The sequence below is a fragment of the Misgurnus anguillicaudatus genome, chromosome 3 (genome assembly GCF_027580225.2).
Source record: "Misgurnus anguillicaudatus chromosome 3, ASM2758022v2, whole genome shotgun sequence".
Taxonomy (NCBI): Eukaryota; Metazoa; Chordata; class Actinopteri; order Cypriniformes; family Cobitidae; genus Misgurnus; species Misgurnus anguillicaudatus.
Window position 1 is genome coordinate 1,592,837 of NC_073339.2, and position 16,298 is coordinate 1,609,134.

Below are 16,298 nucleotides of genomic sequence, written 5' to 3' on the forward strand. Positions count from 1 at the left end.
GTTTTCTTTGCAAATGTTTTTTATCAAACCATTATGACAGCCTTTTAACCTTTATAGAGTCAATGACCCCAATAAAGCAAACATTGATCACCACAATGGTATTTTCATAAAATAATTGTGGATGTAAAAGTGACGTTTACTGCTATCTGGGTTACAAATGAAGGGTAAGTAAACTTTGCTTAAAATTCCAATATAAATTTTTTTCCAAACAATTGTCTTAGGAAAAAAATATGATGCAAGGGCAAAGCTTTTCATTGTTGTATCTAAAAACAGAAAGTCGACAGTAGTGGTAAGATTTGTTAACCTGAAGTGAATGAAATGTTTATCTGTTAATAAATATCTGTTTTAAGTATATATTTATAATCAATGTGTGATGCTATGATTTTTTTTATAAAAATAACCTATTTGAGTTATGATTTATACATTTTAAAACAGATAATTACTCCAGTATTTAAAAACAGCATTATAAATACATAATTAAAATGAAATAAATTGATTTAATATTACATATTATATGGAAATGTGCTCTACTCATTTTAGTTGCATTACATAAACGGTCAAGAGTTCAACTAAAACAAACACAGATCACCATAATGGTGACTTTAAATGACACAAAACAACCTAGTAAGTGAATTGTGTTTTCTATAGCAATATTTTTACAGAATCTTTTGAAATAATGTTTATTAACAGTTTTAAAATAAAGAATGCAATGTTTCTCTATCATTTAAATAACAAGCAAATAGTAAATACAGAAAACAGTTTTAAAACATCATAGTCATAACGTTTGAAAAGGTAGAATGTAATGTTCAGACAACCCAGAAACGTTCTTAAACACTTTTCATGTTGGCATAGCATTTTTGTGAATGTTGGAAATGTTCAAGAAACATTCTTAAAACTTTTCTTTGTTAGCTGTGTTCGGGAACGTGATGTAATTCTCAGATCTCACTGGTCGACCTGTTAATTTGGTTGGGTGAAAAAGGGAAAATTGGACACATTGGTAAATAGACCCTTTTATTTATAAAAGTCAATATATTTTTTTGAATTTACACGGTTGGTATGTAAAGATTGTAAGACAATATGATGATATTAGTGTAGTTTTTGTTTTGTTTTATGGTACAATATGGTATATTTGCCTATTCTTTTTATTCAGGGCAGGCAAGGATAGGGAAATAGTTGCAGATTCGACTAAGTATACTAATCACATTACCTTAAGTAATGTAGTACTCTAAGATTAGATCATAACATATAATTGTCAGAAGACTTTTCCATGGTTGATTATCTGAGCAAAGTTCACGAAAGCAGACGACTTCTTGTCTTTTATAAAATGTAATAATACAATATAGTTGTTTGTGATTACAAGTTTTGACAAATTAAAAAGAAAAAGTTCCCAGTATTCCAAATTACATAAAAAGTAATAAAACAAAAATACAGAGTCTTTAAAATACTAAATTTAGAGCACACAAGATTTCAGGCTGTCAGATAATGGAGATGCTGGCAGCGGTGTCCAGATCTGAATAAGTTCTGCAGCCGCATCAATTTATAGGGACGGTCTCAAGGCCAAATTCCAGGAATCATATTCAAGCAAGGCCTTTGATCCTTACATTTACTGGGAAATTCCCCTATCATCTTATACATACGACAAAGTCTCTTTGTTGTTCTTCTCCGAGCTCTTTTGCACTTTCTCCAATGAAGACAGGTCTTTAAATCATGCTTTAAACCGCAATGTATCCCTTATGCTTTGTTCTATCTAATACATGTATCAATCTCTCTACTCTTAATAAACTAGTAAATACAAAACCATATATTTGTCATTTTGTTAAACATGCATATATTCCCAACTCGTGATTATTATACTTTGCATTAAAGCAACACATGGCGTATAAAATAATACAAATAGTTTAACATAACAAAAGGAGTATAAAATAACAAACCATAGGTTTCTATTGCTCCTAAGAATAATTACATAGAAAATTAGGTGAATTATTTGGCTTACAATAAATTTGAATCTTAGCCAACAGTTTCAGTATGTTTTTTCTGATGATTCTGAAAACTTTCAGAATGAGGAAATCTCTCTCCACAGATCGGGCAGATGTACGGTTTCTCTCCAGTGTGAACTCTCTCATGGACTTTTAAGTGAACTGCCTGAGTAAAAGTCTTCTCACACTGAGATCATTTGTAAGGTTTTTCACCTGTATGAGTTCTCCGGTGTGTCACTAAATTGCCATGTCGATTAAAACTCTTTCCACAAACATTACAGTGATGAAGTTTCTCTCCAGTGTGAACTCTCTCATGGACTCTAACAGAACTTAAATCAGAGAAGCTCTTTCCACATTGAGAGCAGACGTAAGGTTTCCGTCCGGTATGAATTCGCTGGTGCTTTAAAATGCTAGCATGTTGCCTAAAACTCCTCCCACAGACATTACATTGGTAAGGTTTCTCTCCAGTGTGAATTCTTTCATGGGCTTTTAAAGAAGCTGAATGAGCAAATGTCTTCTCACAATGAGAGCATTTGTAAGGTCTTTCACCTGTATGAGTTCTCTGGTGTGACACTAAACAGTCACGTCGAATGAAGCTCTTCCCACAAACACTACAGTGATGAGGTTTCTCTCCAGTGTGAACTCTCTCATGGACTTTAATATAACTTAAATCAGAGAAGCTCTTTCCACAATGAGAGCAGACGTAAGGTTTCTCTCTAGTGTGAACTCTCTGATGTAGTTTTAAGTTACCTGAATGAGTAAACGTCTTATCACAATGAGACCATGTGTAAGGTTTTTCTCCTGTATGAACTCGCTGGTGCTTTAAAAACTTAGTATGTTGCCTAAAACTCCTCCCAAAGACATTACATTGGTATGGTTTCTCTCCAGTATGAAGCCTCCTCTGATGGGCTTTTAAGGAAGCTGACTGAGCAAACGTCTTCTCACAATAAGAGCATTTGTAAGGTCTTTCACCTGTATGAATTCTCTGATGTTTCACTAAATGTTGATGTCGACTGAAACTCTTCCCACAAACATTACAGTGATGAGGTTTCTCTCCAGTGTGAACTCTTTGATGACCTCTAAAACTAGATGGATCAGAGAAGCTCTTTCCACAGTGAGAGCATTTGTAAGGTTTTTCACCTGTATGAGTTCTCTGGTGTCTCACTAAACTGTCATGTGTACTGAAACTCTTTCCACAAACATCACAGAGATAAGGTTTCTCTTCAGTGTGAATTCTCTCGTGGATTATCAGATGATATTTATGACTGAAACGTTTATCACAGTGTGAACATTGAAAGAGTTTCTCTTCAGTGTGTAGTGTTTTGTGTGACTTGCACTGATACGGTCTCTCATTAGTGTGTATCTTCAGATGATGTTCATGTTCTGTGTGTTTTCTCTCTAAATATCTCAATGTCTCTCCAGCGCTGATGCAGGAAAGAGTCGAGGACGTTATTTCTCCATCCAAACATAATTCACTCTTCACATCTGACAGAAAAAAACATGAAACAATTAAATTGACTTTTATTTATATAAAGTAGGATGAATTGAGATTCTGTATCTTTTCTATATTTACACAGAGAGAGTAGACAGCTGTCAGTGTTGGTATTATAGCTGCTTGGGTAATTACATATTGATTAAATCAAATTGTTTTGTTGTCTTTTATTGAATTTATACTTAAAACCACCCTTTCATTATAATAGTTTACTATGGTAAAGGGTTAACATAAAATTTAGCTTGTTGTGTTTCTATTCAGGGCTCATAAGATGACTTGATGAGCGTGCTTTACTTCGGTTAGTGGTTAACCGGTCAACATGAGCATCCCTACTTCAGTGTTGATTTAAACATCCTGCTGGTGGAACCCACATGAACACAGAGCACAGAGTGTTAATTTAATATCAGGGATTTTACTGTGTATAGCTCTGGCAATTTGGGGAAATTAGTTTTGTGATATTACAAACCTCCTGTCAACTATTGTGCACAGCCCTACAATAAAGTTTTATTTTATATAAAAAAACAAATAAAACAAATTGCTTCACACCCAAATCCTTAATAAAAAAGTGTGTGTCACACTTTTAGTGGTTTTTACGAAACAAATGCCATTGGTGTCATTGTTTGCTGCATACTCTTGTGAAAAATATAATAATATATTTAATATTATTGCATAATTATTAACACAAAGTTTTAGAAATTTGAAAAATATATTCTTGGAGCTTTCCATTGCTATGATTATTTTAGGTTTACAGTATAATATTAGTGTTATAAATATGTATTAACAACTTGATCTCATCTGTGGGCCCCTTACATTTGACAAAATTCTCACTCTGTCATTTTCTTTTTCAAAAAGGTGATAAATATAAACTACACACTTAGAGCTACATAAACAGTTTGTGTGGCCCGCAACAGTTAAGGTTAAAAAATAGTAAAAATGCAACAATTGTGGAGACATAAATTTACATCTGACAGAAAAAAATCATGACCATCATTGTGTTTGTCTTCATATTCATCAGATGTGGGTTCAGTTTTGATCTTCATCATGAGGTTCTTGCAGTCGATGAGTTTGACTGAACACATGTTGAGTTTGGTCTGCAGGATCTGCTGCTGTTCTCCAGCGTTACAGACAGAATCCAGAGACTCTGTGGAGGTTTGATCAGTAGATTCCTCATCCTGTAAGCCCTGATCAGTTCCTGATTTACAGCACATCACATCCATCATCAACACTAAAATACAGAGACAAGACTCTGTTTACACTTAATAAAACACTCAAGAGAGAAAAACACTGAGGATACACAAACACATCACACGCGAGCTCTTTCTTTCTTTCTTTAGTGGGTTTATTGGCGGACTAAAGAGCTGCAGAGCGCCTCCTGCTGTACTGGAGAGAGAAGACACTCAAAACTTCATTCATCTCTCATTCATTACACAAGGAGGTTGATGTTTCTTCATGGTGTGGTAATGGCTGTCACAATGCTGATTTTCACCAGTGTCAAGGAATACAGCCTCCACCTGCAATAGCGATTGGAGATTTACACATATGCATAAGGAGGAAAGAAGAAGTTGAGTCAACAAGTGTTGAAGAAACAAAAAAAGACAAAACAGCAAGCTTTTAAAATTATAATGATAGGACATTGTAAAGAAAATAATTATTAAAGAATGGAAACATCAGTCTAATTTTATCATTAAAATACAGACACTGAGTGAAGAAAAGAGCTGTAAGGACCAGGAAAGAGAAGATTATTACCAGATCAAGAATAAGGGAACGTCAATTAAATAGCATGCGTCATATTATAGAGAATAACACAACTGGGTCATTGTTCAAATTGTGGTGGCAATGAGAGGCAAAAATTTAAATGATGCTTCTTTGTTTTCTTTTAATAAAATATATTGTTATGCATTTAAAATTATTTAAAATTGCTATATCAATTAAAATTGAATCTTAATAACATACCAATATTTGAAGTAAAAAGACACTTAGTAACACCACAGACAAATTAGCCTAAATCCAGTCTTCTAAAGTTTCCTAAAATGGAGGCTGCCATCATGATGATTTCAAGATCAGGGGACATTTAGTAAATATGAATGTATGTATGTATTTATCAAATAAATAAATAAATAAAATAATAATAACAATAATAATAATAATTATTATTATATATATATATATATATATATATATATATATATAATAATTATATATATATATATATATATATATATATATATATATATATATATATATATATATATATGTGTGTGTGTGAGTGCCGTGTGAACTAGGTTTGACTACATTGCTACGCAGACTGCTTGGTGATGTCAAAGTACAGAGAAAACGATTTAAAGCAGACTTCACCCCACCCTTTCTTTTCTTGTTTTTATTATTAATAGTATTAATATGTTATTTTATTTCCTCTTTTTACTGATTGTTTGTCGGATAGACTGAGTGTTTTGTTGAATTGGTAAGGTGCCCTGTTGAGAAAGGCGCCCATAAATAAAATGCATTATTATTATTTTAATAATTACAGAAAGTGCTCTTGCAGTACTATGATGTCATTCTCCTGTCGGTTCTCTGATTGAATCACACAGTTCAGCATGAAGTCAAACATCAAATATATAGCCTGTATGAAGTTCAACCTGCCAAAGTAGCAAGTAATACATGCTAATGGTATGTGCTTCACATGTACATTTATTAATGAAAGTGTGAAACGTGTCTCACTAAACGATGCTGTTACGCATCCTCACGTTTTTTCTTCTTCCTTTATTTCTTTACACCATTCCAGCATCTACGGCTATGTTCATGGGGAGAACCAGTTAATCCATACACAAGTTTTATTCAGACAAGTTGATCCATACACAGGTTGGGGGAGTGACAGTTTGGCATCTCCAATTGGGAGGAGGAAACCGGAGTACCTGGAGTACCTGTCCACAGCTCAAATTTACTTGTAGTGAATAATTCAGAGTAATGCAGAATAAATCCAAACGTAATCATTTTTTAGCCAGGTAAGCAACATGATAATTCAAAAATCATTTCAACTGATATAACACACTAATCAATCATAAGAAATGTCAACAATACCAAATAATTCAAAGACTAATTCAAACAATATAATGCATTGATCAATCATACAAAACACTGAATAAAACAAAAGGAGAGAGTAATTGACGTATTAATTCAACATGCAATCAAGCAATATAATACATTGATCAATGAAACAAAAACCATTAATAGTAAACTTTAGAGAGTTTATAAATGTTACCTGGCAATGAGAACTAAATATTTGCTTTTGGCACCACAAATAACCGAAGTCAATGTAAAGTCATTCATAGAAATAAATAGTTTTTGTTCTAGTACATTATCCAATATTCTCATTGAATATACACAACCAGTTTGTCAAGACAAACACTACAATGATTTCAGTGTAGTTTGTTCTTAAGCGTGTTTCTTCTGATGATGCTGAAGACTTCCAGAATAAGAATCTCTCTCCACAAATCGAGCAGACATAAACTCCTGTTTGAACTCTCTCATGGACTTTTAATTACTTGACTGAGTAAACGACTTCTCACACTGAGATCTTTTGTAAAGTCTTTCACCTGTATGAGTTCTCTCATGCTTTAGAAAGCTAGCAAACACTTCAGTGATGAGGTTTCTCTCCAGTGTGAACTCTCTGATGAACTCTAAAACTAGATGGATCAGAGAAGCTCTTTCCACAATGAGAGCAGACGTAAGGTTTCTCTCCAGTGTGAAGGCTCTGATGGGCTTTTAAGGAAGCTGAATGAGCAAACATCATCTCACACTGAGAGCATTTATAAGGTCTTTCACCTGTATGAGTTCTCTGGTGTGTCACTAAACTGTCATGTTGACTGAAACTCTTCCCACAAACATTACAGTGATGAGGTTTCTCTCCAGTGTGAACTCTCTCGTGGACTCTGAAACGAGATAAATGTGAGTAGCTCTTTCCACAGTGAGAGCAGACGTAAGGCTTCTCTCCAGTGTGAAGTCTCTCGTGAACTTTAAAAGTACTTAGACCAGCAAAGCTCTTCCCACAGTGAGTGCAGACATAAGGTTTCTCTCCAGTATGAACTCTCTCATGGACTTTTATGTGACCTGCCCTAGTAAAAGTCTTCTCACACTGAGAGCATTTGTAAGGTTTTTCACCTGTATGAGTTCTCTGGTGTGTCAATAAATTGTCATGTCGATTAAAACTCTTTTCACAAACATTACAGTGATGAGGTTTTTCTCCAGTATGAACTCTCTCATGGACTTTTAAGTGACCTGCCTGAGCAAAAGTCTTTCCACATTGAGAACAGATGTAAGGTTTCTCTCCTGTATGAACTCGCTGGTGCTTTAAAACGGTAGCAGGTTGCCTAAAACTCTTCCCACAGACATTACATTGGTAAGGTTTCTCTCCAGTGTGAATTCTCTGGTGTGACACTAAATAGTCATGTCGACTAAAACTCTTTCCACAAACATCACAGTGATGAGGTTTCTCTTCAGTGTGAATTGTCTCGTGGACTCTCAGATGATATTTATGACTGAAACGTTTATCACAGTGTGAACATTGAAAGGGTTTCTCTTTAGTGTGTAGTGTTTTGTGTGACTTGCACTGATACGGTCTCTCATTAGTGTGTTTCTTCAGATGATGTTCATGTTCTTTGTGTTTTCTCTCTAAATGTCTCTGTGAGCTCAATGTCTCTCCAGCGCTGATGCAGGAAAGAGTCGAGGACGTCATTTCTCCATCCAAACATAATTCACTCTTTACATCTGACAGAAACATGAAACAAATAAATTGACTTTTATTTATATAAAGTAGGATGAATTGAGTTTGTGTATCTTTTCTATATTTACACAGAGAGAGTAGACAGCTGTCAGTGTTGGTATTACAGCTGCTTGAGTAATTACATATTGATTAAATCAAATTGTTTTGTCTTTTACAGAATTTATACTTAAAACCACCCTTTCCTTATAATAGTTTACTATGGTAAACGGTTAACATAAAATTTAGCTTGTTGTGTTTCTATTCAGGGTTCATAAGATGACTTGATGAGCATGTTTTACTTTGGTTAGTGGTTAACCGGTCAATATGAACATCCCTACTTCAGTGTTGGTTTTGACACCATGCTGGTGGTACCCATATTAACACAGAGCCGGTGTTAACCCTGTAAAACCCTCGGTTGCAATATTACAACATCACTTTAAAATCTAATAAAGTATACATGTACATGTTTTTTTTCACTTTAAAACCACATTTATAACTTCATATTATAGAGAACCACATTTATAACTTCATATTATAGAGAATAACAAGTTCTAATGTTTGATCCTGCAATGATTTTGAATGGTAGACTTTGTAAATAGGTTTGCTTTGCTGGCCGTGAACTTACAAAACCTGCAAAACTGGCTTGAGGAACATAACCTTTTTTTCTGGACTAAATAAATCAACAATCATGCAAGTAAAATGTCTAAAATATATTTTTTTCTGTGATTAGTTATGTGTGTAGATCATGCAGATTTTAACATACAGCTGAATGATTTGATTATATAAGATTTTAAGCTTGTTATGTCAATGTTGTAGTTTTACAACGTTGGGTTGAAGGGTAACAAAATATACCTGTGCACCTTACATGAATTTGCCGTTCTTCTAAACTGTTAAAATGTTACTTTTTAATCATTTTTGTAGTAACAAAATATAATATTGAGTTTAAATGTCTATTTTGAGTTTTAATCAAATTTTTAAGATTATTAAATAAGTTTATAGGAAATCAATAATTTATTTGAGAATTTGAAAGTATTTATGCGCCAATATTTGAAACTATTTGTATTATACAATATTCTTAGCTGGTCCTGTTATCTTGTCTGGGCTTTTATTTTCTGTCTGACGGTCAGGTGAAAATGTTTTGGAATGTGGGGTGGGGGGTATAGCATTATAAATAGAGGACAAAAAGCTTCCTAGACAGTATTGGTGAATTCTGTGGAATGGGGGAATTATTTGAAATGTAGAAATGTGATTGGAAATGATTTGCATCAAGATTAATAAGCATGAAAATAATCAGTGTTTTTTATTTCAGAATTCTACCAGCCATGACTGTCTTATCTACAATTTGGTTTGATGTCATTTATATCATCTAAATTTAAAAAAAGTGTCTTTGAGATGGGATTCTGATATAACTGATGAGAAGGAATGTGGTGATGCCTCTCAACTAAGAGAAATTAAAAACTTTGTCTGCCCATATGATGATTATGTGGACATGACACCAACAAAACCAAGCCATTCATGAACACAGACCTTGCCCCATTACAGGTATTACTGTCTGATTTTATCTAAAGGATTTTATTAGTCTCAATACTGATATTTCTGTTATTGGCATCTCCTTTCATATACCACTGGAGTACCTCCGAAGGTTTGCGGCAGAAGACATGATCACGGCTCTGACAGATAACACCAATGAGTACAGTTTCCAAAAGAGAGAAGTTTTCATAAACAACAAAATGGGATTACTATCATTAAACATGTCTTTAAACACAGCTAAACACAGTTAATACCAGTTTTCTTTCAGTTTATCTGGTTTTGTAAATACCAACTGAGCATATTTTTATACTAAATTATTTTTCATAAAAATATGGTTTTGTCTGGTTATTATGTATTCTGTGATTATGTTGATGGATATATAGGCTATTGTTAATGAGGTACATAAGCAGGACACCCTGCTAATGAACTCTTAGCTGTTATTATATGCGGCTCTAAAAACTTCTAACAAAAGGTTTCTCAGTGGTTTTTGTCTAGTATTAGGTGTCCCAAATAATATACTAAAAGTTTACCAAAGTTTGACCACTAGAGAGCTGTAACTTTCAAGATGGCGTCCAAGACAGGTAGGAAGCCATTAAAATATCCATACTCCTCCATTATTTGAGCTAGCCAAGTAATCTTGGTGTCTAATCCCATGATTTATGGGTCTATGAATCCATTAGACTTCCACTGACATGATTATATACTTATAAAATACATGATTTTGTGAGATTACTGTAAGGTTTTATCTTTGTTTGGGGTGAACCAGAGATGTAAACGATGTAGCCTATGCCATGTAACTCCTACTCAATATGTGTTTTTAGACACAGACCATTTTCTTGCTAAAACAGACTTCACATTTAATGTAAAATGTATTGCACCAAAAAATAACTTAAATTTGAGTCGAGTTGTGTAACTTTGATCATAAACAACTAACCAGAACAGAATCCTGTGTGTGAGCCCTCTAAAATGGTTATTCATTTCAATTTGAATAAGGTATTACATATGTAATGCATAGTCTATAGATGTTTTGAGTGTAAAAGTGGAATTATACTAAACCTAACAAAACTAAATTCACAACTGTTAGCAATTAAGAAGACATATTGCTTGCCTCATTGAAATGTTGTTTGCATTTTGTTCAAACAAAAATACATGCTTGACTACTTAAACCACACCCCCACCCAGATTTGGGGATGGAAAATGGTGGACAACTAGGATGACGTGTTTCAGCTCACTTTTGGGGGCTTTTACTGGGTACAGTACATAGTAAACAATACTTTTTTTTAGACCAAGTTCGATTCCCGGCTTGTGGTAATTTGCCGATCCCTTACCCCTTCTCCTCCCTGTACTTTCCTGTCCTCTCCTCTATCACTGTTTAAATAAAAGGCCAAAAAATATAACTTTAAAAAATTATATTTTTAAATATAACTTGAGCCTTTAACCGCCCCCCCCCCACCTTCATCTGACTTAATGGCTGATGATTTTGCTTCTTTCTTTGTGAAGAAAACTAACACTATCAGTTCATTCTCTGCGCTGCCACCTCTTGCACATGTTCAAACTTCTGATGCATGCTTGCTCCCCTCTTTCTCCCTTATAGCGGAACCAGATGTTTCCACAATCTTTGTTTATAACCACCTGACTACCTGCTCGCTAGATCCCATACCCACCCATCTCCTTCAGGCCATTCCTCCATTGGTTAGCCCTGCTCTCACACACATGACCAATTCATCTCTTTCCACTGGTACATTTCCCACAGCTTTTAAAGAGGCCCGGATAACACCACTGCTGAAGAAGCCCAAAATAAATCCTGCAATGTTAGAAAACTACAGACCACTATCTCTTCCTGCCTTCATTGCCAAGACTCTTGATCGTGTGGTTTTAGAGCAGCTCTCCTCCTCCTTCCCACAAAATAACCTCCTAGACAGCAACGAGTCAAATATGTCATTATTCAAATATGCTTATTAAAATATTACATGGTCAAAACATGTATCCGGCACCAGTATTCTTGGTTTAGGGGTAATACAATGGAGTTATGGTCATTTTAACTCTTTCCCCGCCATTGACGAGATATCTCGTCAATCAAGAAAAAACGCTTCCCCGCCAATGACGAGTATTTCCGTATTTCCGCAATACCGCTATTATCCACTAGGCGACATTCCATAACTTTTTAAACCCCGAAGTATTGCCCTATGGCAAGCTGCTGCATGTCCGTGTCTGTTTTAAAGATCACTCTGAATGGGATCTCTATGAAAAGTCCGTCACAAAAATGGAATTATCTCTGCTTTTTGCTCAAAATGTAGTGTTTTTGCAGAAACCTACCCATATTCAAAAGCTGATTACAAAAGAACTTCTCAAGGTAGGATGAAACGGAGTGTGTGACGTATGTTGAAATTACGTCTTTGGAGCCTGACCGAAATGCTAGTTTTTTCGCTACAATGACACTAACATTGTGATTATACTAAGTCTGAGTTAGCGAATGTACATCAACACCTACTATGTTTACAACATTTCGTTTATATCACAACATTAAGTATTTACTAATTCATACAGTCAGTCTATCTCTTACCATTTGTACGTTAGTTGAACTTCATCCACAACAATACCCATTACATTGGCTTGAAAATATTGCCTAGCACGTCCCTCCACTTATTCAGAAACCACGATTCTGGGCTTCCGAAAAGAAGCTGGCAACGACCGCTAATTATATCCATCTCGTCGTGCACGCCGAGTTGCATCGCCATGATAACGTTACCCATTTCAGTTGCGACCAACTTTTGCAGAATCCCGTAGGAAGGACGGCAAAAACATCAACAAATGCCCTGCTCACGTTTCTCTGTTTCTCTTTTAAAATCAATGCTCTGTCGATATCTTTTAGAACAGACTTAATGTCAGAATCCACACATCTGAACTCTACAGCGGCAGCCATTCAACAAAAGCGCTCTTCGGTGACGTGGTTCATTACGTTACTGTTGATTATCTGTACATCATCGTATAAAGCCCGCCCTGACAATTTGATTGGTTCGACCAGCTTTAGGTCTAGCATAGTAGCTCCTCAACGCAGAAACACCAGACCGATCTTCCCGTTCTCAAAATCTTGTGGGCGGGGCTAAGATCGGCTGGCACCCAGGCTAGCCCAATGCTGTAATATTACAACATTTCCATAAAAACTTACCAAAATGTAAAAAATGTAAAAACCCAATGATTTTTGCATTAGAGGACTCCTACAACAACATAAAAAAGGTGAAATTTGTTTTCAAAGTTTTTTTTCTATATTTGGGTCTTACAGGGTTAATGTAATATCAGGGATTTTACTGTGTATAGCTCTGGCAATTTGGGGAAATTAGTTTTGCGATATTACAAACCTCCTGTCAACTATTGTGCACAGCCCTACAATAAAGTTTTATTTTATATAAAAAAACTATTAAATCAAATTGCTTCACACCCAATTCCCTAATAAAAAAGCCACAAATCTCAACTAGTTTTAAAAAATAGATGTGTGTCACACTTTTAATGGTTTTTTTACGAAACAAATGCCACTTGGTGTCATTGTTTGCTGCATACTCTTGTGGAAAAAAATATATTATTGCATAACTTTTAACACAAAGTTTTAGAAATTTGAAAAATACATTCTTGGAGCTTTCCATTGATAGTTTGTTAAGATTATTTTAGGTTAACAGTATGCTATTAGTGTTATAAATATGCATTAACAACTTGATCTCATCTGTGGGCCCCTTACATTTGACAAAATTCTCACTCCGTCATTTTCTTTCTCAAAAATGTGATGAATATAAACTACACACTTACAGCTACATAAACAGTTTGTGTGGCCCGCAACAGTTAAGGTTTTAAAAAATAGTTAAAAAAAATGCAACGATTGTGGAGACATAAATTTACATCTGACAGATAAAAATCATGACCATCATTGTCTTCGTATTCATCAGATGTGGGTTCAGTTTTAATCTTCATCATGAGGTTCTTGCAGTCGATGAGTTTGACTGAACACATGTTGAGTTTGGTCTGCAGGATCTGCTGCTGTTCTCCAGCGTTACAGACAGAATCCAGAGACTCTGTGGAGGTTTGATCAGTAGATTCATCATCCTGTAAGTCCTGATTACTGTCACACACTGTAGTGTCCTGAGCGTCTGTGTGCTTTGATTCAGTATAACAAAGTAAAGTCAGACTGAGCTCGGAGTCCTGTGTGGAAGATTCACAACAAACACACACAGAGTAAGATTAGAAATGATTTGATGTTGTCTGATTCAGGTAAAGGATGTTTAAGCTGTACAAACCTCTCTCTTCAGTCCTTCATCTCCTCTTAACCTCAGCTTTGTCTCCAGTAACGCCACCTCTTTCTTCAGCTGAGAGATTTCTGTGATGAAATCATCAATATCCAGCATGGACAGATCAGTTCCTACTGATTTACAGCACATCACATCCATCATCAACAATAAAATACACAGACAAGACTCTGTTTACACTCAATAAAACACTCAAGAGAGACAAACACTGAGGATACACAAACACATCACACGCGAGCTTTCTTTCTTTAGTGGGTTTATATGTGGACTAAAGAGCTGCAGAGCGCCTCCTGCTGTACTGGAGAGAGAAGACGCTCAAAACTTCATTCATCTCATTTATTACACAAGAAGGTTGATGTTTCTTCATGGTGTGGTAATGGCTGTCACAATGCTGATTTTTACCAGTGTCAAGGAATACAGTCTCCACCTGCAATAGCGATTGGAGATTTACACATATAGGCAGAAGGAGGAAAGAAGAAGTTAGTCAACACAAATAGTCAACATGTGCTGAAGAAACAAAATAAAGACAAAACATCAAGCTTTTAAAATTATAATGATATGACATTGTAAAGAAAATAATTATTAAAGAATGGGACACTGAGTGAAGAAAAGAGCTGTAAGGACCAGGAAAGAGAAGATTATTACCAGATCAAGAATAAGGGACAGTCAATTAACCCAGCTAACAGAAAAAAGTTCTAAGAACGTTCCCTGAAAGTTCCCAACGTTAGCAAAAACGTCCTGACAACGTAAAAAGTGTCCAGTTTTCTTTACACAATGTTTAAAACAACAACTGTTTATTATATTGACTTGTTTGATTGTTATGTAAATTATAGAGAAACATTGCATTTTATTATATTTATTATTTATATTTATATTATTTTATTTCATTATATTATTATTTCTGAATGTTCAGTAAATAAATAGCTGTAGAAAACACAAATCACTTATTAGGTTAAGATGTTGATGTTTTGTTTCATTTTAAGTCACCATTATTGTGATTAGTGTTTATTTTAGTTGGGCTCTTGACCCTTGACTTTAGCTTGCTTGTTTTTTTCCCTGGTTGTGTTAACTTTGTGTTAATACACAACATTTGTTATGAGTATTTAAAGTTAATAGTGTACTTCTGTGATAGTTGGTATAATTGTAAAGATCATCACCTAATTAATTTAATAATCAAAAGTTTATTTTCTGTCAATAATGTTTATTAGATCCACCTCTTTCACAGCAGTTTGTCATTAAGGAGTTTTAGAAACTTTGGACAAAAAATCAGCTGTGTAATTGGGACGCACAAACATAAAGAATCAGACTATGAATCTCAACCATGGTGACAAATAAAATTGTAAAAAAAAAAAGTCATTATTGATCCATGCTGCAGTGCATGCTGGGAGTCCTGAATGAGATTTGTAATTTGTTGATACCCAGCATGCATTGCAGCATTTTTCATTTAATTGTCACCATGATTGAGATTCATAGTCTGATTCTTGATGTTTGTGCATCCCAATTATACAGCAGATATTTTTTGTCTAAAGTTTCTAAAACTCCTTAATGACAAACTGCTGTGAAAGGGCTGGCTCTCATTTACATTGTTGACAGAAAATAAACCTTTGATTAGTAAATGAATTAGGTGATGATCTTTACCATTATGTTCCAAGCACCACAGAATTACACTATTAACTGTTCATAACAAATGTGGTGCATTGACACAAAGTTAACACAACCAGGAAAAAACTAGCAAGCAAAAAGTCAAGGGTCAAGAGTCCAACTAAAGCAAACACTAATCACAATAATGGTGACTGTAAATGAAACAAAACATCAACATCTAAACCTAATAAGTGAATTGTGTTTTCTACAGCAATATATTTACTGAACATTCAGAAATAATATTTTCTAAAATAATAAAACGCAATGTTTCTCTATCATTTACATAACAATTAAAGGCGGAGTCCACGATGTTTGAAAAACGGTTTGGAAAAGGAGACGGGCCGACTACCAAAACACACTTATAGCCAATCAAATGAAATCAAATGCCGGGTTGCGTATGTGTGGGGTGGGTCTATCAACAGAAGGTCCAGATTCTATTGGGGTTTGGGCGTGTTTGTTTAGGTGATTTCAAATATCAACATTGGCTTTCAAACAACATGGACTCCGCCTTTAAACAAGTCAATATAATAAACAGTTGTTGTTTTAAACATTGTGTGAACATTAAAACATGACATTGTCATAACGTTTAAAAATGGTAAAATGTA

At 34.8% G+C, this 16,298-nt stretch overlaps 1 long non-coding RNA gene and 1 pseudogene across 1 annotated transcript; one reads left to right on the forward strand and one right to left on the reverse strand.

Moving 5' to 3' along the window:
• The window catches only part of LOC129445206 (uncharacterized), a 76,536-nt pseudogene that overhangs the window by 6,384 nt on the left and 53,854 nt on the right, over positions 1-16,298 (reverse strand).
• On the forward strand, positions 6,836-7,634 carry LOC141363573 (uncharacterized). Its single transcript, XR_012369085.1, has 3 exons — positions 6,836-7,113; positions 7,198-7,365; positions 7,534-7,634. It is a non-coding gene; the product is annotated as an uncharacterized lncRNA (long non-coding RNA).